We start from the raw sequence: 22447 nt of genomic DNA, 5'->3' as shown, positions 1-22447 counted from the left end.
GATAGGCTGCTCTTGAACCAGGGCAGGATCCTATGTTCCTTGCACCACCTCTCCCCTGCCATGTCCTCTGCCTGCCTTTTGCCTGTGGAAAACTTTAGTCAAAGAATAAAGTTTAATCAGAGAAATGAGGACATACAGAAACAAAGGAAAATAGTCAGAGGAGACCAAATAATAACAATGTACTCATTAAGTGTAGTCAAAAGCCTTTAGTGGCTATAGATAATATTCTGAGCCACAACCTGTGAGCTGTCTTAAAGATACTGAAACCCTCACCAGGTGGAGAAGTTAACTACGTGATGACCAGACTGTACCCACGACATGAGCTGCCACAATTCCCAGAACTGTCCTCAAAGAAATGGAAACATACCAGCCCTAGAATTGAATATTAACTGTACCTCAAACAATCAAGATGACACTGGTCAGACTACTGATGACCAATTTGAAGATGACTGTCAGAGCTTACTGTGCTGTTTCTGCATGTAGGCCCCTCTTTCTGTCTATAAAAGCTCTTGCCTCATTGGCTGCCAGTGGGAGCAGTGGTGGGAGACAGCCTTCGGATGGATGTTCAACATCCCCCGCCCCCAGTTGCCAGAATCTGAAATAAAGCAAACTTTCCTTTTCACCCCTAAAACCTGTGTGGCTCAGACAGTAAAGAATCTACTTGCCAATGCAGGAGATGAGGGTTCAATCCCTGGGTCAGGAAGATCCCCTGGAGAAGGGAATGATAACCCACTCCAGTATTCTTGCTTGGAGAATTCCATGGACAGAGGAGCCTGACAGGCTACAGTCCATGGGGTCACAGAGAGTTAGACATGACTGAGCAACTAACACTTCCCTTTTTACCACTCTGGCCTGTTTATTGGATTTTGAGTGGCAAGCAGCCAGACCCCAAACCTTTTGGTAACACTCTTAGTATCTTTTCTTTATTTTTGATTTTCTACACATTTACTTTAATAGGCCTAGGCATCTTTGTACTTATCCTGCTTAGAATTTTGTCTTATTTACCTTTGTGAAACCAGCACGCAGTGTCTGGCATATAGTAAATGCTCAACAAAGGTTAGTAGTAGTATTATTTGAGGAAATTCCTCAACACAAAAGTCAGAAGACAAAACAAATAGTAAAGGCAACTCAAAATAGAGCATGCAAAGGGAGCACAAGAAAGCTCCCCCCAATCCAAATTGTATTTTATAGTCTCAGAAAGATAAAAGAAGATACTGTATTCATTAAACATGGAGAGACTGTAACAATAGTAACAACTTGGGGCAAAATAATAAAATAGCAAAAATGTGTAAATTCATACATGAAACAAATGAAATCCATAGCCTCCCACAGATATTTAAGAAAGTCATGCTTGAACTCCCCTCCATTCTAACCTTTGCTCACCAGTGATCCTGTCTCTTCTAATTCTGCACTCCAATCTCTGTGATCTCTTTCCTTGCCCCTGCTCCTGGCCCCTGAACTGGATTGGCATTTGAACTTGGTTTCTCTCGTTTTTAATCCTGTTTTCTCCAACTTCCTTCACTTGGCTGCCCTTAGAGTCTCAGTGTCCCATGTGACATTAACTACCCTCCCACAACCCATATGCATGGGGTGGGGGGCGTGATGGGGGGTAGGCGATTCAGACTTCAGCAGTAGTGAAAAATTTAAAAAATTCTTGTTAGGGCTTCCTTGGTGGTCCAGTGGTTAAGAGTTCACCTTGTAATGCAAGGGACACCAGTTCGATCCCTGGTCCAGGAAGATCCCACATGCCATGGGGCAACGAAGCCCATACACTCCAACTACCAAGCCTTCAGGGGTGCAACAAGAGAAGCCACCGCAGTGAGAAGCCTGCACGCCTTAACTAGAGAGTATGCCTACAGTGAGTCCCCGCTCACTGTAACTAGAGAAAGCCCACGTGCAACAACTGAGAATCAGCACCGCGAAAAATAAAATAAATAAAAATTTAAAAATAAATAAATAAATAAATGCCAGACACATAAACTATAAAAAATAAAAATAAAAACAATAAAAAAAAATTAAAAAAATAAGCAGGACGGTGGCCATGGAAGTTGGAATCCGCTAAGGAGTGTGTAACAACTCACCTGCCGAATCAACTAGCCCTGAAAATGTATGGTGCTGGAAAAAAAAAAAAAAGAAAAAATTCTTGTTAAAAAGATACCAAACACAGGGACTTCCCAGGTGGTCCAGTGGTTGAGAGTCCGCCTGCCAATGCAAGGGACACAGTTTCGATCCCTGGTCTAGGAAGATTCCGTATGTCACAGAACAACTGAGCCCACGCACCACAATTACTGAGCCTGAATGCCTAGATCCTGTGCTCCTCAAGAAGAGAAGCCAGCTCACTGCAAAGAAGAGTATCTCCCCCGCTCACCGCAGCTAGAGAAATCCCACACACCGCAATGAAGACCCAGCACAGCCAAAAATAAATAAACTAAGTTTTTAAAAAGATGCCAAACACAATAGCAATTTATTTTACATATCACCTTTCAATGGGCACTCATTTTTATATAGTTGTAATCTTAATAGGTACAGAATTCTGTATTATGTTATTTCATTAACTATTACATAATAAACAGTTACCCTTTTTCAAGACGGAAGTCATGTCATTTTGTGTATTAGGCAACCATTTATTGAATACCTGTTGCCTGCTTGGCATTGTGCTAAGCACTGAGGCTACAAAGATCAGTAAAGTATGGTTTTTCTTCATGCTTTTGAGACTTTTACACATTTAAAGGGAGGAGGAGGAAGGAGAAGGCTATGTCAATAAAGGGGAGCAGCTAAGTGTTACCACATGCACCACAGGAAGCGCGAGCAGGGACACGGGAGGGAACATCAGGAAGTTGTCACGAACACAGGAAGCCTTGAACTGAGTTTTTACATACAAGTAGATTTCACCAGTCAGATGGAGTAGATGGTGAGGTTTTAGTGGATTAATAAATCATACCCCTTTCCCTACAACAGTTCAAAACCAACTGAAAAATAGCCATAGAGATCAGATGGTGGGGCAAAGAGCCAGATGTCAGCTTTATTGCTGATAAGACTTAGATAAGAGGACTTGCTTAGAAGTGAGGGTAAAAGAGAGTATGACATTCCCCTAATGTCATACTAAAGATGCTAAAGAATCTGCCTGCAATGCAGGAAACCTGGGTTCAGTCCCTGAGTTGGGAAGATTCCCTGGAGAAGAGAATGGCAAACCACTCCAGTACTCTCACCTGGAGAATTCCATGGACAAACCATGGGGTCCTAAAGAGCTGGGCAAGACAGAACTATTAACAAACTTGCCTTCCTAGTCACAGTGAGCACAGGAAAAGCTTGGTATTCCACAAAGGGAAGAGTCGACTTTTCCAAATCTACTGATTAAGCAATTTAAAATAAAATAAAATAATTAATTAAATAAAATAATTAAATCCCATTTAAATAACATCAAGAATAAAAGTGTTTAGGAACAAATTTGAAAAAAAATGTGCAAGATCTGTACACTGAAAACTGTAGAAATTAAAGACCAACATAAATGAAGAAATGCACTATGCTCATGGATCAGAAGACTCGATAATAGGTGGCAGGTGGGAGGGAGGTTCAAGAGGGAGCGGACATACATATACTTATGGCTAATTCATGTTGATATATGGCAGAAATCCACACAATATTGTAAAGCAATTATCTTCCAATTAAAGATAAATAAATTTAAACTTTAAAAAGAGCCAAAAAAAGAAAAAGAAGACTCAGGAGTGTTACCCAAATTGATCTATAGATGAATTCCAATAAAAACTTCAGCAGACGTTTTTCATAGAAATTTATTGCTAATTCTAAAATTTCTACAGAAATTCAAAGGACCTAGAATAGCCAAAAACAACTTTGAAAAGAAAAACATATTTGGAACTTATCTGTGGAGGATGCAGTCTAAGATGTCCCCATGGTCCCCACCTCCTGGTGTAAAGGGTCCTCCTCCTAAGTGTGGACAGGGCCTATGACTTGGTCCTAACCAGTAAAGTCTGGCAAAAATGATGGGATGGGATTTTGTGATTACATTATGTCTGATTCTGTTTGCTAGCAGACTCGCTAGAAAGTCCTTCTCTCCCCTCCCCCTCCCTTCTGACTGTGCTGGGATGCCAAGGTGGCAAGGAACAGGGAGCGGCCTCTAGGCGCTGAGGGCAGTCTCCTGCTGCCAGCCAACAAAAACAGAAACTCTTGGTTATACAGTTGCAGTGAACCAAATGACAAGCATAGGAGCTGGAAAACAGACTTTTTTCCTAGTCAAGCCTCCAGATGTGAACCCAGCATGGCCTGTACTTTGATTGTAGCCTGTGAGATACTAGGTAGATGATCTAACAAGCCATGCTTGGATCCTTAACCCACAGCAACTGTGAGATAATAAATGTATATTGCTTTAAGCCTCCAAATTTGTGGTAATTTGTTATGCAGCAGCAGATGACTAATACACTACCTAATTTCAAGATTTATTATAAAGCTACAATAATCAAGACAGTGTGTTGTTGGCATAAAGATATATATATATGTATGGAACAGAATAAAGAGTTAAGAAATAGACCCATATGTAAATGGCTAATCATTTTCAACACAAGTTACAGGGCACATTAATGGGAGGAATCTTTTCAACGACTGGATAGACTTGTGCAAAAAGAAAAAAAAAAAGAACCTGACTTTTACCTCTCACCATATATAAAAAGTAGCTCAAAGTGGATGCTAGAACTAAATATAAAGGCTAAAGCTATAAAACTTCTAGAAGAAAACATGGAAGAAAATCTTAGTGATCTTGAGTTTGTAAATATTTTTAAACAGAAGTCAACTACAAAACAAAAATATCAATAAACTGGATTTCATGAAAATGAAAAATTTCTCTTCATAACATACTGTGATGAAAAAGAAGAGGCAAGCCACAACCTGAAAGAAAATATTTGCAAAATGTATATCTGATAAAAGACTTTATCTAGAATAGATGAAAAATTCCTACAACTTAAGAAAGCAAGTAATCATATTCAAATGATTGACAGGGACGTCCTTGTCAGTCCAAGAGTTTAGACTCCACGCTTCCATGGCAGGGGGTTCAGGTTCCACCCCCGCTTGGGGAACCAAGATCTCACATGCAGGTACTGCAGTCAAAAAATGTTAAAAAAAAAAAAAAAAGATTGACAGATTTGAACAGACATTTCACCTAAGAAAATATACAAATGGCAAATAAACACTTGAAAAGATACTTAACATAATTTGTCATTGTACATGCCAAGTCACTCTTTGCGACCCCATGGACTGTAGCCCGCCAGGCTTCTCTGTCCATGGGGATTCTCCAGGCAAGAATATTGGTGTGGGTAGCCTTTCCCTTCTCCAGGGTATTTTACCAACCAAGGGATGGAACCCAGGTCTCCTGCATTGCAGGCGGATTCTTTACCATCTGAGCCACCAGGGATGCCTGAAATTCTCACACACTTCTGAGAATGTAAAATGAGGCAGTCACTTTGGAAAACAGTTTGGCTACTTTTAAAAAGTTCTTTAAGTTCTTTTAAAGTTATACACCTACCCTAAATCTTGGCCACTTGACTCCTAGGTGTTTACACAAACAACTGTCCCTAAGACTTGTAGACAAATATTCATGCTTTATTTGTAATAGCCTCAAATTGAAAACAACCCAAACGCCCATAAACATGTGAATGAATAAACAAATAGACCTATATCCACATAATGGAAAACTATTCAGCATTGAAAAGTAATTGACTCATACACACAACAAAGTGCTTCCCTGTTGGCTTAGACGGTAAAGAATCTGCCCTCAACGCGAGAAACCTGGGTTTGATCCCTGGGTCGGGAAGATCCCCTGGAGAAGGGAATGGCAACCCACTCCAGTATTCTTGCCTGGAGAATTCTACGGTCAGAGGAGACTGGCTAGCTATGGTCCACAACGGCATCGCAAAGTGTTGCACGCCACTGAGCAACTAACACACCCACACACATACACACCCACAGCAACTTGGGTGAATCTCAAAATAATAATGGTGAGAGAAAGAAGCAGCCAAAAGAAGAATTTATTCTGGTTAGATAAAACACTAGAAAATGAAAACTAATCTATTACGAAAGCAGACCGGTGGTTGCTTTTCAAGGCAAGAAGAGACAAGAGGTAGGATTACCAGGGGTGGTAGGAAAGTTTTGAGGGTGATGGATATGTTCATTTTCTTAACTGTGGTGATGGGGTCATACGTGTATACTGTATGTCAGAACTCGTCATATTGCCCATTTATTGAATGCCAATGAAGCATCAGTACAATGGAAAGGGAGCAGTTGCAAGACTGCAAGCTTTCTGCAGCCCAGAGACTGAAATTAGGGGTGATGCACAGCGCTAGGTCGCGCATGCTCAGTTTTTTTCTTCATGCTCACCAATCAGATCCCGGCTCGACAACCTGGCTCACTGAGGCCAGTGGACCTCAGAGGCCGCCATGGTGAGATGGAGTCACTCAAGAAGCGCGTGGCAGGGCTGCCTGAGGCCTTCCAGAACTCGGTGGCTTCTATCCTGAGCGTGCAGAAGCGCCATGGAAGGACTCTAAGCAGGTAAGTGACTTAAACTGGCTTTCATTTTGAAACAGTATTTTGAAAGTGTATGGAAAATAGGCTCGAGACGGTAGGGAGCGAGCCGTCGAAAGGCTATGGTAATTTTTTTTTCCCTCTCATTGGTCTCGTCGTTCAACCGTGAACTCTTGGAGGGATAGGACTATTTCGTACTTAACACCAAAATACTCTTGCCCAGTGGCTGGTGGTCAGAAAATTTTTGTTGAAGGGGTTGAGTAATCTCAGGTCACACAAGCTTGTAAGTAAGAGCAGGATTCATATTTAACCCTTTTGGACTCCAAACCCTGAAATCTTCCCTTCCAAGCAAAATGAAAATGTAAAAAATATTGAACGTTCATTTTGGGGTTCAGCAGTCTAATCAGTACAATGACTTTGCCAGCCTTGAAATGCCTGCCGTCACTTATGAGGGGTTTCTGAGGGTGAGTGGAGAGATTGGAGTATTTTTAAATATTAGGCAAGATTGATTTAATAAACATTATGCACTTACTCTACTCCAGGCACCTCATTTGGCTCTGGATGTATCAGTGAGGACGGTGGACATTGTCTTGGCCCTCACATAAAACAGACAAAATAATTAAAGTGTGCTAAGTGATCTAAGATCTCTTTTTTTCCCTCTGAAATTTGAAATTTTACTGTGATCTGCTCTTATATGAGTTTTTCACGCCCCCCACCTCCTTTTCCCAGTGTGTTGAGCACAGAATGGCTCCCCATTGGGGAGCTCAGCCTTTTAGGCCTGAGAAAGTTTTTTTGTATGAGATCTTTAATAATTTCTTCTTTTCCATTTTTTTTCCTCCTCGCTCCTGAATTGGATCTTCTGTTGTTCAGCTGTGGGACATAATAGGTGGTACTTCTAATTTTATTTCATTTTCTCCTCTGTTTTCCACCTCTGCTTTTTGTTTTACTTTCCTGGGATAATTTTCTCAACTTTGTTTTTCATGTATGAATTTACAGTGTTAGCTATTTTAATATTTTACTTTAAATCGTTCTTTTTGCTATAGTCTCTTGTTTTGTGAGTGGAGTATCTTCTATCTTTCTGAGAATGTAAAATGGTTTGGGGGGAAGTTTTCTTGTGTTGCATTTGCATGTTCTCTATTTCCTTTGAGTTGTGTTTACAGTTTGTTTTGTTCTCTGACTTTCATGTTGTAGACTTTCCTCAAATAATATTAGCTAACATTTATTGAGCACTTACAGTGTTGTGGGCAAAGTTCTAAGCTCTTAAGCATCATAGTAGCTAATGAAGTAGGTGCTACTACCTTCAATTTATATATGCTGAAATGAAGGAAACGAGAGCTTGAGTGATTTAACAAAGCTGACATAGTTTAAAAGTGGTGGAGCCAAGATAATCAAGGTAGTCTAGGTTGTGTGTTCTTAAGCTCTATTCTATTCTTCATTGCCTCTTTATTTATTTAATTGAAGTATAGTTGATTTACAGTGTTGTGTTAGTTTCTGGTGTACCTCAAAGTAATTCAGTTACATATATATGTGTGTGTGTATTTATATACACACACACACACATATATAATTTTTTTCAAATTTTTTCTATTATAGGTTATTATAAGATGTTAAATAAAGTTCCCTGTGCTATGTAGTAGAATCTTGTGTTTATCTATTTTATCTATAGTATAGTGTATCTGTTAATCCCAAACTCCTAATTTATCCCTCCTCCCTTTCCCCTTTGGTAACCATAGTTTGTTTTCTGTATCTCTGAATCTGTTTGTAAATAAGTTCATTTGTATCTTTTTTTAGATTCATTATGTAAGTGATATCATATTTGTCTTTATCTGACTTTCTTCAGATAGTATGATAATATCTAGGTCCATCCATGCTGCTGCAAATGACATTAGTCTATTCATTTTTTATGACTGAGTAATATTCCATCTGGACTTCCCTCATGGCTCAGATGGTAAAGAATATGCCTGCAATGCAGGTTTGATTCCTGGGTCAGGAAAGATTCCCTAGAGAGGGGAATGGCTACCCATTCCAGTATTCTTGCTTAGAGAATTCCATGGACACAGGAACCAGGCGGGCTCCAGTCCATGGGGTTGCAAAGAGTCAGACATGACTGACTTTAACTTTCAATATTCCATACACACACACACACAGACACACACACGTATCACATCTTCTTTATCCATTCATGTGTTGATGGACACTTAGGTTGCTTCCATGACTTGGCTATTGTAAATAGTGCTGCTATGAACATTGGGGTGCATGTATCTTTTCAAATTAGAGTTTTCTTGGAATATGTGCCCAGAAGCAGGATTGCTGGATTATATGGTAGCTCTGTTTTTAGTTTTCTAAGAAATCTCCATACTGTTTTTCAAGGTGGCTGCACCAATTTATGTTCCCACCAACAGGGTAGAAGAGTTCCCTTTTCTCCACACCCTCTGCAGCATTTATTACTTGTATACTTTTTGATGATGGCCGTTCTCACTGGTATGAGGTGATACCTCATTGTAGTTTTGATTTGCATTTCTGTGATAATTAACAATGATGAGCATCTTTTCATGTGACTGTTGGCCATCTTTATGTCTTCTTTGAAGACTGTTTAGGTTGTCTGCCTATTTTTTAATTGGGTTGTTTGGTGTTGCTTTCTTTAAAAAATATTGAGCTGTTGGAGCTGTTTGTTTCTGATTTCCTTTGCTTACACTGCCTCATATGTAAGAATGAGAACTTGCTTCTGATTAAAGATGGTGAGTCACACACCCATATTTACCTGTTTCTTCCACTAACCCCTCAAAACAAGAATAATGAATAAACTAATAAGTAAATAAATAATACATAGAAAAAGAAAAAAGATACAAACCCATAATGACCTGCATAGAAAAGGAAAGGAGAAAAAAGGAACAAAATTTTGGAAGTTAGAAATCCTGTGGACCAATGGTAGCTGAATTTGCGTGTCCCAGAAAGCTAAATCCTAAAGTGATGTGGGTAATGATGGTGGTTTAGTCACTAAGTTGTGTCCGACTATTGCTGACTACCCCATCAACTGTAGCCTGCCAGGCTGCTCTGTCCATGGGATTCTCCAGGCGAAAATACTGGAGTGGGTTGCCATTTCCTTCTCCAGAGGATCTTCCCAACCCAGGAATCGAACTCAGGTCTCCTGTATTGCAGGCAGATTCTTGACCAACTGAGCTACGAGGGAAACCCTCGATGTGCGAGAAAAACAAAAGGCAAACTAATTTTTCCTGCAGTCCACCTTCATTTTTCTCTCTCAAGCTTTCTCTCTCTCTCTCATACACATACACAGATACACACACACACAAGTTAGAAATTGGAGATACCAGGAATCTCTGGACATGGGGATGAAGGTAGGGCAGAAAATAGGAAGATAAGTTGAAAGAATAGTAAAAATCTGTTAGGCTGTCAGAGCCTCTCTAACTTCACAGTCGTCAAATGACAGCCCATCTCTGCTATATTCAACCTGATAGAAGATTGAAAGTTTATTCTCTAGAGAGGATAAATCACTCTTAGTCTGGGAGACAGTATATGAGGTCTAGAGTATACCATGGAGAAGGCAATGGCACCCCACTCCAGTACTCTTGCCTGGAAAATCCCATGGACGGAGGAGCCTGGGAGGCTGCAGTCCATGGGGTCACGAAGAATTGGACACGACTGAGCAACTTCACTTTCACTTTTCACTTTCATACATTGGAGAAGGAAAAGGCAACCTACTCCAGTATTCTTGCCAGGAGAATCCCAGGGATGGGGGAGCCTGGTGGGCTGCTGTCTATGGGATCGCACAGAGTCAGACATGACTGAAGTGACCTAGCAGCAGCAGCAGAGTATACCACACTGAAAGCAGACAGTAAGTGAATGTTTGCATACTAAATTGAGGCACTTTAATATGTATTAAACAGTTAAATTCTCCCAGCAGCTGTGTAGGTGTGGGTGTTACTACTTTTCCCTGATTTACAGAGGAGAAAACTAAGACACAGTAAGACTAAATTAATTGTATAACATCACATAGATAGTTACAAAAGAATATAACATATATATATGGAATAAAGAATGCTGTAACAGATACCTATAGCCCAACATCCAACCATTCAGTGTACTAAAAAAAAGAGAGAGAGAGAAAGAGAATATTACTTTTTATCATTGTGGGTTTTTGTCAAGCTTTATCTTTTGAGGTGTGTTCCTTTGAAATCCAGTTCCATTTTTTTCCTTCTCAGATGTAACTACTGTCTTGAAATTTGGGTTTACTGTTCCCTTGCTTTTCTATTTTGCCATGTTTTCATCTTTATTTTTATTTTTTTTAAATTAGTTTATTTATCTATTTTTTAACTTTATTATATTGTATTTGTTTTGCCATACATTGACATGAATCCACCATGGGTGTGCATGATTTCCCCTTCCAGTCACCCACCTCCCACCTCCCTCCCCATCCCATCCCTCTGGGTCATCCCGGTGCACCAGCTCTGAGCACCCTGTAGCATGCATCGAACCTGGACTGGTGATTCGTTTCACATATGATAATTTACATGCTTCATTGCCATTCTCCCATATCATTCCTCCCTCACCCTCTCCCATAGAGTCCGTAATACTGTTCTATTTATCTGTGTCTCTTTTGATGTCTCGCATACAGGGTTATCTTTACCGATTAACTAAATACCGTATATATGTGTTAGTATACTGTATTGGTGTTTTTCTTTCTGGCTTACTTCACTCTGTATAATAGGCTCCAGTTTCATCCACCTCATTAGAACTGATTTGAATGTATTCTTTCTAATGGCTGAGTAATATTCCATTGTGTATATGTACCACAGCTTCCTTATCCATTCGTCTGCTGCTGGGCATCTAGGCTGCTTCCATGTCCTGGCTATTATAAACAGTGCTGCGATGAACACTGGGGTACACGTCTCTGTTTTCATCTTTAAACCATACATTTTACTTTTGTTTACTTTTGAATTTTATATAATTAGAGGTAACTTGTATGCATTCTTCTGCAGCTTGTTTTGTCACTCAGTGTCATATTTCTGAGGTCTGTGTGTCATAATTTATTTACCTATTTTATTATTAATGGTGTTAGTATTTTTTTCAATATTTTGCTATTACAAACAGTGCTACTCAGAGCATTCTTATACATATATCCCCTTAGCAAAAGCAGAAATTTCTCTGGACCACAGTTTCTGGGTTGTAGGGTGTGCACATTTTCAATTTTACAAAACAATGTGTTCATTGTGCCGATTTACCCTCTCACCAACAGTATCTTTAAAGTTCTCATTATTCTATATCCTTAATTTTTGTCGGATTTGGTGGATGAAATTGTCTCACTGTGATCTTACCTTTTATTTTCCTTATAAGTAATAAGACTGAACTTTCAAAAAAAGTATTTTATTGAAATTCAATTGATTTATAATGCATTAATTTCTGCTGTACAGCATAGAGATTCAATTATATAAACTGAATCATATATAAACATGAAACATATATAAACATTCTCTTTCGTTATGGTTTATCACAGGATATTGAATGTAGTTCTCTGTGCTATATACAGTAGACCCTTGTTGCATATCCATTCTATATGTTATAGTGAGATTGAACTTTTTAAATACCTTTTTCATTCTTCATGTTCCCCTTTTTAAAAAATTGTCTTTTTCTTATTGATTTGTAGTTCTTTTTTTTTTTTAGCAATGCTGCATGGATTATGGGATCTTAGTTTCTGACCCAGGATTGAACCTAGACCACAGCAGTGGAAGGGCTGAGTCCTAACAATTGGACTGCCAGGAACTTCCTGTATGAGTTCTTAATATGTATTGGATACTTATAGTTTGATGGTTATATATAATTGTTTTGCCTTGTCTTCACTTTATTTATATGTCTTTTGATGAACTTCTTAATTTTAATCTAGATGAATTTAAAGTCTTTTTTTTTAATAGCTAATATATTTTTGGTTAGTAGATTATACTTAAGAAGCTCTTCCCCATCTTAGGACTTCTGTTGTGGTCCAGTGGTTAAGACTGTGGCTCCCAACGCAGGGGGCGGGGGTTTGATCCCTAGTCAGGGAACCAAGATCCCACATGCCATGCAGTGTGCGGCAAAAATTTAAAAAAAAATTTTTTTTTAATTAAAAAAGAGAAGAAATTCTTGTCAATCTCAGGTAGCTTATATTTTTTCCTACACGTTTTTCAAGACTTGCCTTTTCACAGGAGTTGATTTTTGTGTGTGGAGTGAGGCAAGTCTCCAGTTTTATATTTTTCCATGTAGATAATCTGTTGTCCCAGTTCCATTATTGATTAGTTTGTTCTTTGCCTAGTGGTCTGCAATGCCACCTCTATCATACCTGCATTGTTTCCTTACATGCGTGGGTTTGTTTCCAGATTCTGTAATCTGTTATACTAGTTGACTTTTTTAACCCAAGGCCACTACCTCACTGTCTTTATTACCATAGTTGAGTAACAAGATTTTATATCTCGTAGGAAAAATTCTTCCACCTTATTTTTCTTTGTGTCTTTGCTATTCTTTGGGTGTTTGTTCATCTATAAACACTTTAAAATAAGCTTATCAAGTTATATACACACAAACTCACGCAAACCTGGTGGAACCTTTATTATGATTACACTGAATCTGTAGATGAATTTGAGAATACATCTAAGTCTGTTCCTGTCCAATATATCTGCTCCTGTCTGGGAGCACTTTTTCTCTCCTTTCTCTCCATTTTAAGTCTCTTAAAATATTTTTCAATAGAATTTTTATAACTTTTTTCATCTAGGTTTTTTTCAGATTTATTCTTCAGTGCTTTGTTATTTCTATTACTATTGTAAATTATCATCTTTTTAATACAGTAGATTTTAAAGAATATTAATCTCTTATTCATCAGTCTTCCTAAAAACTCTTTATTTTATATATAATAATTTGAGGCTTACCTGGTAGCCCAGTCAGTAAAGCGTCTGCCTACAATGCAGGAGACCCGGGTTCGATCCCTGGGTTGGGAAGATCCACTGGAGAAGGAAATGACTTCACTTTCACTTTCACTTTCAATTTGTCTATAGATTATTTGGAGTTTCCATTTTTGGCAGTCGTATCATCTGAAAATAATAATCACTTTATTTCTTCCCTTCTAGTCTTCTTTTTTCTTTTGGTCCTGCTGTGTTGGCTGGACTTCCAGTATAGTGCTGAAAGAAGTAAGGGCCTGTTTGTTTTATTCTTGATTTTGAAGAGACTGCTTCTGATGTTTTACTATTAAGAATAAAGTTTGCATCTTATCATCCTGATTTCTGGGGACTTCCCTGGTGGTCCATTGGTTAAGACTCTGAGCTTCCACTGCAGGGGTCATGGGTTTGATCCCTGGTCAGGGAACTAAGAACCCATATGTTGCATGGTATGGCCAAAAAAGAAAGTAAAGTATCATTGTCATTTCTGGATGATGGGTACATGGGAGTTCATTAGGCCAGTCACTCTAATTTTGAGTATGTTTGAACATTTTCACAATTCAGTAGTAATTAAAACAGTGTGTGTTACAGGGTTTTGGTAGATACTTTTTAATAGTTTGAGAAATTCCCTTTTTCTTAGTTTGCTAAGAGTTTTTTTTTTTCAATCGTGAATGGGTGTTGTGTTTTAGTAAGAGATTTTTTTTCCTTCATCTGTTGGCTGGTCATATTGCTTTTTCTTCTTTAATCTGACATTTACGTATTTTCTAATGTTAAACACCTTGCTTCCTAGAAATAAGTACGATTTGGCCATGATATACATATCTATGTATCTATATATAAATATAGAGCTTCCCTGATGGCTCAGAGGTAAAAAATCCACCTGCAGTGTAGGAGCCACAGGAGATGCAAGTTCAATCCCTGGATCAGGAAGATCACCTGGAGGAAAGCATGGCAACCCATTCCACTATTCTTGCCTGGAGAATCCCATGAACAGAGAAGCCCAGCGGACTACGGTCCACAGGGTTGCAAAGAGTCAGACATGACTGAAGCGACTTAGCGTGTACACACACATATATAAGTATATTAAAAATACTAGATTTAGTTTCTGTTCTTTTATATTATGTTTCCATTCTTTTAATAGCTTTTTGAAGTTTCATCATGTATGCTTACCAAATTCTGAAATGAATCAACACCTTTATCCTTGTCCTAAACAATACAGGGACCTTTAGAACACTTTAACCCTGATCACTCCACCTCCCAACTTATGTTGATGATCAATATTTTAGTTCTATCTTACTTGTGAAATGCCTCCATCTTTATTGACAACTGATATCAAATAGTTGCCATCTCTGAATATTCTCTTTTTCTGCCTTACATCAATCTTTTGTTTTCCTTTCAAGCATTTATTTTGAAATAAATTTTATTTTTCTTGCTTGTTGCTTGTCTGTGTCACTGTAACTTTGTGAGAGCTAGGAACTACATGGCTGCTTTATTCACTGCTTTGGAGGCATTTCAGTTCAGTTCAGTTCAGTCACTCAGTCGTGTCCGACTCTTTGCGACCCCATGAATTGCAGCACGCCAGGCCTCCCTGTCCATCACCAACTCAAGGAGTCCACCCAAACCCATGTCCATCGAGTCGGTGATGCCATCCAGCCATCTCATCCTCTGTCGTCCCCTTCTCCTCCTGCCCCCAATCCTACCCAGCATCAGGGTCTTTTCCAATGAGTCAACTCTTCCCACGAGGTGGCCAAAGTATTGGAGTTTCAGCTTCAACATCAGTCCTTCCAATGATCACCCAGGATTGATCTCCTTTAGGATGGATTGATTGGATCTCCTTGCAGTCCAACGGACTCTCAAGAGTCTTCTCCAACACCACAGTTCAAAAGCATCAATTCTGCAGCGCTCAGCTTTCTTCACTGTCCAACTCTCACATCCATACATGACCACTGGAAAAACCATAGCCTTGACTAGATGGACTTTTGTTGGCAAAGTAATGTCTCTGCTTTTAAATATGCTATCTAGGTTGGCCATAACCTTCCTTCCAAGGAGTAAGCGTCTTTTAATTTCATGGTTGCAATCACCATCAGCAGTGATTTTGGAGCCCCCAAAAATAAAGTCTGACACTGTTTCCACTGTTTCCCCATCTATTTCCCATGAAGTGATGGGACTAGATGCCATGATCTTAGTTTTCTGAACGTTGAGCTTTAAGCCAACTTTTTCACTCTCCTCTTTCACTTTCATCAAGAGGCTCTTTAGTTCTTCTTCACTTTCTGCCATAAGGGTGGTGTCATGTGCATATCTGAGGTTATTGATATTTCTCCTGGCAATCTTGATTCCAGCTTGTGTTTCTTCCAGCCCAGCATTTCTCATGATGTACTCTGCATATAAGCTAAATAAGCAGGGTGACAATATACAGCCTTGACGGACTCCTTTTCCTATTTGGAACCAGTCTGTTGTTCCATGTCCAGTTCTAACTGTTGCTTCCTGACCTGCATACAGGTTTCTCAAGAGACAGGTCGGATGGTCTGGTATTCCCATCTCTTTCAGAATTTTCCATAGTTTATTGTGATCCACACAGTCAAAGGCTTTGGCATAGTCAATAAAGCAGAAATAATAAATGTTTACTGAATGATTGAGTATGTATTTTTATTTTTGAAAGATCACCCTATATGCAATTAGAGAATGGATTTGAGGTTGCAAGACTAGATGTAGAGAATTAAGAGGCTGTTGCATTGATCCAGGTAAGAGTTATTGTAACCTGGGGTTGGATAAATAGTGATAGGGATTAGAAAAATAGAGAGGACTGAAAGATGTTGGGAGGTAGAATCTACTGGATTTTATTACCATTTTGATAGGCGGGCATGCATTCAGTGTTTTGTTTTGTTTTTTTAGGGTTTTATCTTTGCTCGCTTCTGTCTTTGTGCAGCACCCCCCTTTTGAAAGTTCTCATTGATGCTTGTGGCTTCAGATACTCTCTATATGCCTGTAACTTTCAAATATGGATCTTTAAGTGTAACATCATTTTTGGGTTCCACACCGTGTTTTTAACCATGAAGGATATCCTTCAGGCACTCAGACTTGTCAGACACTACACTCATTATCTTTCTTTCTAAACCTGGCTTCTCTAGTGTTTTCAATCCTCTAGTGTTTTAGGATATAGCACCACCAACCTTCTACTTGCTCAACCAGTAATAATAGTGGTTCTTTTAGAGCCCAACCTAGGAGGGAATAGGGATATAAGTACCTGTCCTTTAAATGGTGTGATTAATTTTCTTTCCTCTTAATTTTCTGTTTTTATTTACTATTTTTAAAAGAATAAAATAAAGTAATGCCATGAAAATGATTGTGATGAGGTAGAAAGAAAAGAAATAAGGACCTGCCCCAGGAACAAAACAGAGGACCATGGGAATTATCAGATATTCAGCATGTATGAATACCAAGCTCTGTGCTTAGCTTTTGACATTCATTAATTGAAAACGAAGTGAAAGTGAAAGTCACTCAGTCGTGTCTGACTCTTTTTGACCCCATGGACTATACAGTCTATGGAATTCTCCAGGCCAGAATACTGGAGTGGGTAGCCGTTCCCTTGTCCAGGGGATCTTCCCAACCCAGGGATCGAACCCAGGTCTCCCGCATCGCAGGTGGATTCTTTACCAGCTGAACCACAAGGGAACCCCGAGAATACTGGAGTGGGTAGCCTATCCCTTCTCCAGGGGATCTTCCCAACCCAGGAATTGAACTGGGGTCTCCTGCATTGCAGGCGGATTCTTGACCAACTGAGCTATCAGGGAAGCCCAAAGTGAAAGTGAAAGTCGCTTAGTCGTGTCTGACTCTTTGTAACCCCATGGGTCGCAAATGAATTCAATTCATTAATTGAATCTTCCCACAACTCTATGAAATTTTCACAGATGCTGCTGCTGCTAAGTCGCTTCAGTCATGTCCGACTCTGTGGGACCCCAGAGATGGCAGCCCACCAGCCTCCCCCGTCCCTGGGATTCTCCAGGCAAGAACACTGGAGTGGGTTGCCATTTCCTTGTCCAATGCATGAAAGTGAAAGTGAAGTCGCTCAGCTGTGTCTGACTCTTTGCGACCCTATGGACTGCAGCCTACCAGGCTCCTCTGTCCATGGATTTTTCCAGGCAAGAGTACTGGAGTGGGTTGCCATTGCCTTCACAGATGAGGAAATTACAATTAATAATGGGACTATGCCTTTTTTTGAGGTCAGATGTTCACATGTGGTAGAGCTTTGACCCAGGTTTGTCTGATACTAAGTGTTTCAGTACATAACTGGGTGGCATATTGTAAGTCACAGAGCAGAAACATTGTTATAGCTGTTGATAAATATTGCCACATTGCTTTCCAAAGGATCCTATTGGCATAAAATGCCAGTATACCAGTTCCTTAACAGTATCTTGCTCAATGAGTATATAAAAATTTTTGAATTAATATATATAGGATTGTTACTTTATATTGACTTTCTTATGAATGAATGATAATTATATAGTTGTGCTTGTGCAGACTGTCCTTTTCCTTGGCCCATTGATACACTGAGGCCATATTTATAAATATTTTTTCCATTGAGACCCCTCGTACATTAATGAAGGTGAAGGAAGAAAACAAGAATTAGTTCTGCCCCTGTCCTTTCCATTAATCAGCAGCTTGGTAACTGATAGATTCCGAGAATCAGAACAGAACCAGATAGATTCTGAGTGGAATGTTGAGCTGTAGTTTACATTCACCAAGAAATTAAAATAGGACAACACAGGGTGACTGCCATCTTTGAGGTTCATTTGGTATAGTAGATCTGCATCTATTTTATTTTAAAGAGGATACTTTTCTTGGACATACTTGAGTTCTGTTCCTAGACTTGGATGTTCCTAAAATTCTCTAACCCACAAGGGCTAGCCTGTCCAAAGGACTCTCCTGTTCTACCAAGCCAAGTGTAGGGTTTGGGGGCTTCCATATGTGCTTCAGAAGACCCAAAGAAATAGGCTTGATCTCTGTCAGTTCCAGGTTCGGTGGTACTACACTGCAAATCTGCCTTGGATGTCAGAACCAGGGACAGCTCCTTCCATCCCTCCCCCGGCGGCCCCACCCTTGGCTTAGGCTGGGGAGAGAATGGGCACATTCGGGAATGGTGTACTTCTCTAGCCTCTTCTTGGTGTTTCTTGCTTCCTTCTTTATGCTAGGATAGCAATATTGAGAGTTCCTGTATAAGTGCTGTGTCTCACCTTCATGCTCTCAGCTGATGCTGCTTAGAATGTCTCCCATCCTTCCTTCTCACTCCAGTACTCTTGCCTGGAAAATCCCATGGACGGAGGAGCCTGGTGAGCTGCAGTCCATGGGGTCGCTAAGAGTCAGACATGGCTGAGCAACTTCACTTTCACTTTTCACTTTCATGCATTGGAGAAGGAAATGGCAACCCACTCCAGTTCTTGCCTGGAGAATCCCAGGGACGGTGGAGCCTGGTGGGCTGCCGTCTATGGGGTCGCACAGTCGGACACGACTGAAGCGACTCAGCAACAGCAGCAGCAGCATCCTTCCTCCGCCTGGCTAATCTTCCCAGGCCTCTTTAAGTAGGTATCTCTTCTAGGAAACCTACCCTGATTACCTGAGGCTGAGTTAGACTATCTCCTCTTAGTTCCCATGGCACCCATGCTTGCCTTTGTCATACTCAGAATTGCATTGAAATGACCATCTGTGCTGTCCAGTACAGTAGGCATTGGCCACATGTCTTAAGCACTTGAAATTTGTGGCTAGTCTGAATTAAGATGTGCTCAGTTCAGTTCAGTCGCTCAGTCGTGTCCGACTCTTTGCCACCCCATGGACTGCAGCATGCCAGGCCTCCCTGTCCATCACTAACTCCCAGAGTTTACTCAAACTCATGTCCATTGAGTCGGTGATGCCATCCAACCATCTCATCCTCTGTCATCCCCTTCTCCTCCTGCCTTCAGTCTTTCCCAGCATCAGGATCTTTTCAAATGAGTCAGCTCTTCGCATCAGGTGGCCAAAGTATTGGAGTTTCAGCTTCAGCATCAGTCCTTCCAATGAATATTCAGGACTGATTTCCTTTAGGATGTGCTATAAGTATAAAATACGCAATAGATTTCAAAGACTTGTATTTAAAAGATGTAAAATATTAATATTTTTTGTATTGATGATATGTTGAAATGATATTTGGAAATTAAATAAAATATATTACTTTTTACTTTTTATAATGTGACTACTATGCTATGCTATGCTATGCTAAGTCGCTTCAGTTGTGTCCGACTCTGTGCGACCCCATAGACGGCAGCCCACCAGGCTCTGCCATCCCTGGGATTCTCCAGGCAAGAATACTGGAGTGGGTTGCCATTTCCTTCTCCAGTGCATGAAAGGGAAAAGTGAAAGTGAAGTCGCTCAGTCGTGTCAATGTGACTACTAGAAATCTAAAATTACATATGTATCTCACATGATATTTATATTGGCTAGCACTCATCTGTATGTTTGTTTCTCCTTAAGGGTAGGAACTGACTCGAATATATTCTTATCTCTTTGTATTTCTAAAGCACAATACATAGGGAATGATGGGAATACCTGATGCTAGTCCTCCGAACTTGGACCTGGAATAGCAAGGGTCCAACAGACATCACATGATTTGGTTTTTCCATCCAGGAACTTGGCCTTTCTCTCTACTTAACCCAGGCTTTTTTTTTTTTTTTTTTTTTAAATTACCATGTTTATTGGGGTATAGTTGATTTACAATGTGTTAGTTTCAGGTGTACAGTAAACTGAATCAGTTATACATACAAACACTTTGAGATTCTCTTCTCTTATAGGCTATTACAGAGGACTGAATTTCCTGTACTATACAGGTCTTTATTAGTTATCTATTTTATACTTAGTGGTGTGTATGTGTCAATTCCAATCTTCCAATTTATCCCTCCCTGAATCTTTACCACTTTTAGGCATACAGTTCAGTGGTAATAACTATGTTCATAACATTGAGCAATTATCACCACCATCCATCCCCATGAACTCTTTCACCTTGTAAAACTGAAACAATACCCATTAAATATTTCTTCACTTCCTCATTCCCAGCTCCTGACAACCACCAGGAGTATTATTCTTCTAAAGATATGTCCAGACAACCTATGTTTTCACCAATTCATCAAAAAGAAAACTGGATGACTGTGTTAATAGTATAATTAAAACCTCAAATGTTAAAAAATATTATGGTACTCCATCTAGAAATCCTCAACACTGGTGTCAAACTGTGATGCTCATTCACATCCCTAAATCTTTCTGTACCCTCTTGTTTTTACTCAGACCCACCTATTTTTTATTTGCTTTAAAGCACTTTATTGCAATCTTTCTAATAAAGACCATCTAATTGATTTTGCTCCCCAAATTTCTAGGCAGGACCCCGCCCCGAGTTTGACAGCTGCCCACACGGGTTCATGCAGGAAACGTGAAGTTCCAAGGATCTGATCAACACCAGGTAGGACATCCTCTGCCTCAGCAAAATCCTAAAACACAGTACCCAGGTAGAAAGCATGTTGCTCTCCACTTCTTGTCACAGCCTGTTGCTGAAGCGGCAGGAATCATCACCTGGACATCCCAGCCACCCCAAAAGTGCTTCTCCAAGAGAATTCCAAACTTTAGGCCTTCAGTCACCAGGCTAGCCTGGAATCTTTGTGAAGGAGTACTGCCCTGGCTGGGCTTCCAAAGCTCTCAGGCCTTCTTTTAAGAATAACACACTGGTGAACGTTTTAACTCCCTCGTGGTGCCTCGGACCCTCCTTCGAGAATCAGGAGCCTGCACGCCGGTAGCTGTAAAAAGACAGCGCAGGCTGCAGCCTCCCCCGGGTTTGGGGAAGGTTCCGCAGCAGACGACTGGCGAACCGCCAGACTACCATCTCTACTCCGCGCAAGTTCGCCGCACAAAGAGCTTAACCCAGGCTTTTTTTATATGTCTTCTTATTTATTCTTACAGATTTTCTCTTAGATCACAAGCATATCTCATTAAATTTATTTCTAAGTATTTTAAATTAGCTATTTTACCATTATAGTTTCTAATTAATTAATACTTGTTGCAGGTATTGTTCCAAAAATGCTGCAGATTTTTGCTATTTTCTTGAGTCTTTCCACTTAGTCTTACTAATTTTAAAATTAGTGAGACTGCATATTTTCTTATTATATAATTGCAACAACCAGAATTAAGATTTTTTTCTTACGTGTTTAAGTTTATTTCTCTCTCTCTCTGTTCTGGCTAGAATAGCCAAACCAGTATTAAAATAGTAGTTAAGAGTGACCTCATTCCTTAAAAACAGGAAAGCATCTCTGCTTCTCCACTAGCTAAGGATAGATATTCTATTATCTTGTTAAGGTGATTGATTTTAATTATTTTTATTAAGAATGGGATTGAAAGAAAGTGAAAGTGAGAGTTGCTCAGTCGTGTCTGACCCTTTGCGACCCCGTGGACTATATAGTCCATGGGATTCTCCAGGTCAGAATACTGGAGTAGGTAGCCTTTCCCTTCTCCAGGGGGTCCTCCAACCCAGGGACTGAACCCAGGTCTCCTGCATTGCCGGAGGATTCTTTACCAGCTGAGCCACCAGGGAGGCCGAGGAATGGGATTAAAATTTATCAAATATTGTTATCTATTACAATTATAAGCTTTATTTTTTTATTAATCTACATATATGGTATATATTTATTTTTGAACCACTCCTGAATTACCCTTATGTATGTGATATGCTGTTCTTTTAATAATATCATGTAATGTTGTGGTTAAGAATGTTGATGCTGGAACCATCCAGCATGGGTTCATGTTCTGCCTCTGCTAGTTGCAAACTGTGTGATCTTGGTCAAGCTTCTTAGCCTCTCTGTGTCTTTATTTTTAATGGTAATAAAATATCCTGCATGTGCTGGTTATTTACCTATTGCTCCTTAGCCCAGGCTCACCTGTATGTTCTGTGATACCCCAGGACTTTGGTGAGGATTATGTGTGTTAACTTA

General features: G+C 39.8%; 1 protein-coding gene across 5 annotated transcripts in view; it reads left to right on the top strand.

The window, feature by feature from the left end:
• The first annotated feature begins 6270 nt into the window (after positions 1 to 6270).
• LOC145505851 (protein argonaute-1) overlaps positions 6271 to 22447 on the top strand; it is a 56754-nt gene continuing 40577 nt past the window's right edge. For 2 of the 5 annotated variants that reach the window (XM_081488920.1, XM_081488917.1), the window contains exon 1: positions 18173 to 18241. The gene's annotated coding sequence lies outside the window, so the exon portion shown is untranslated. Of the gene's footprint in view, positions 6556 to 18138; positions 18242 to 20845; positions 20929 to 22447 lie in introns of those variants that run through there. The other 3 variants (XM_081488918.1, XM_081488919.1, XM_081488922.1) reach the window with 3 other exon arrangements.

The sequence above is a fragment of the Giraffa tippelskirchi genome, chromosome 5 (assembly GCF_054371585.1).
Source record: "Giraffa tippelskirchi isolate mGirTip1 chromosome 5, T2T-mGirTip1v1.2.pri, whole genome shotgun sequence".
NCBI lineage: Eukaryota > Metazoa > Chordata > Mammalia > Artiodactyla > Giraffidae > Giraffa > Giraffa tippelskirchi.
Note: the sequence above shows the minus strand (reverse complement) of the source record. Positions and strands in the feature narration are given on the sequence as shown.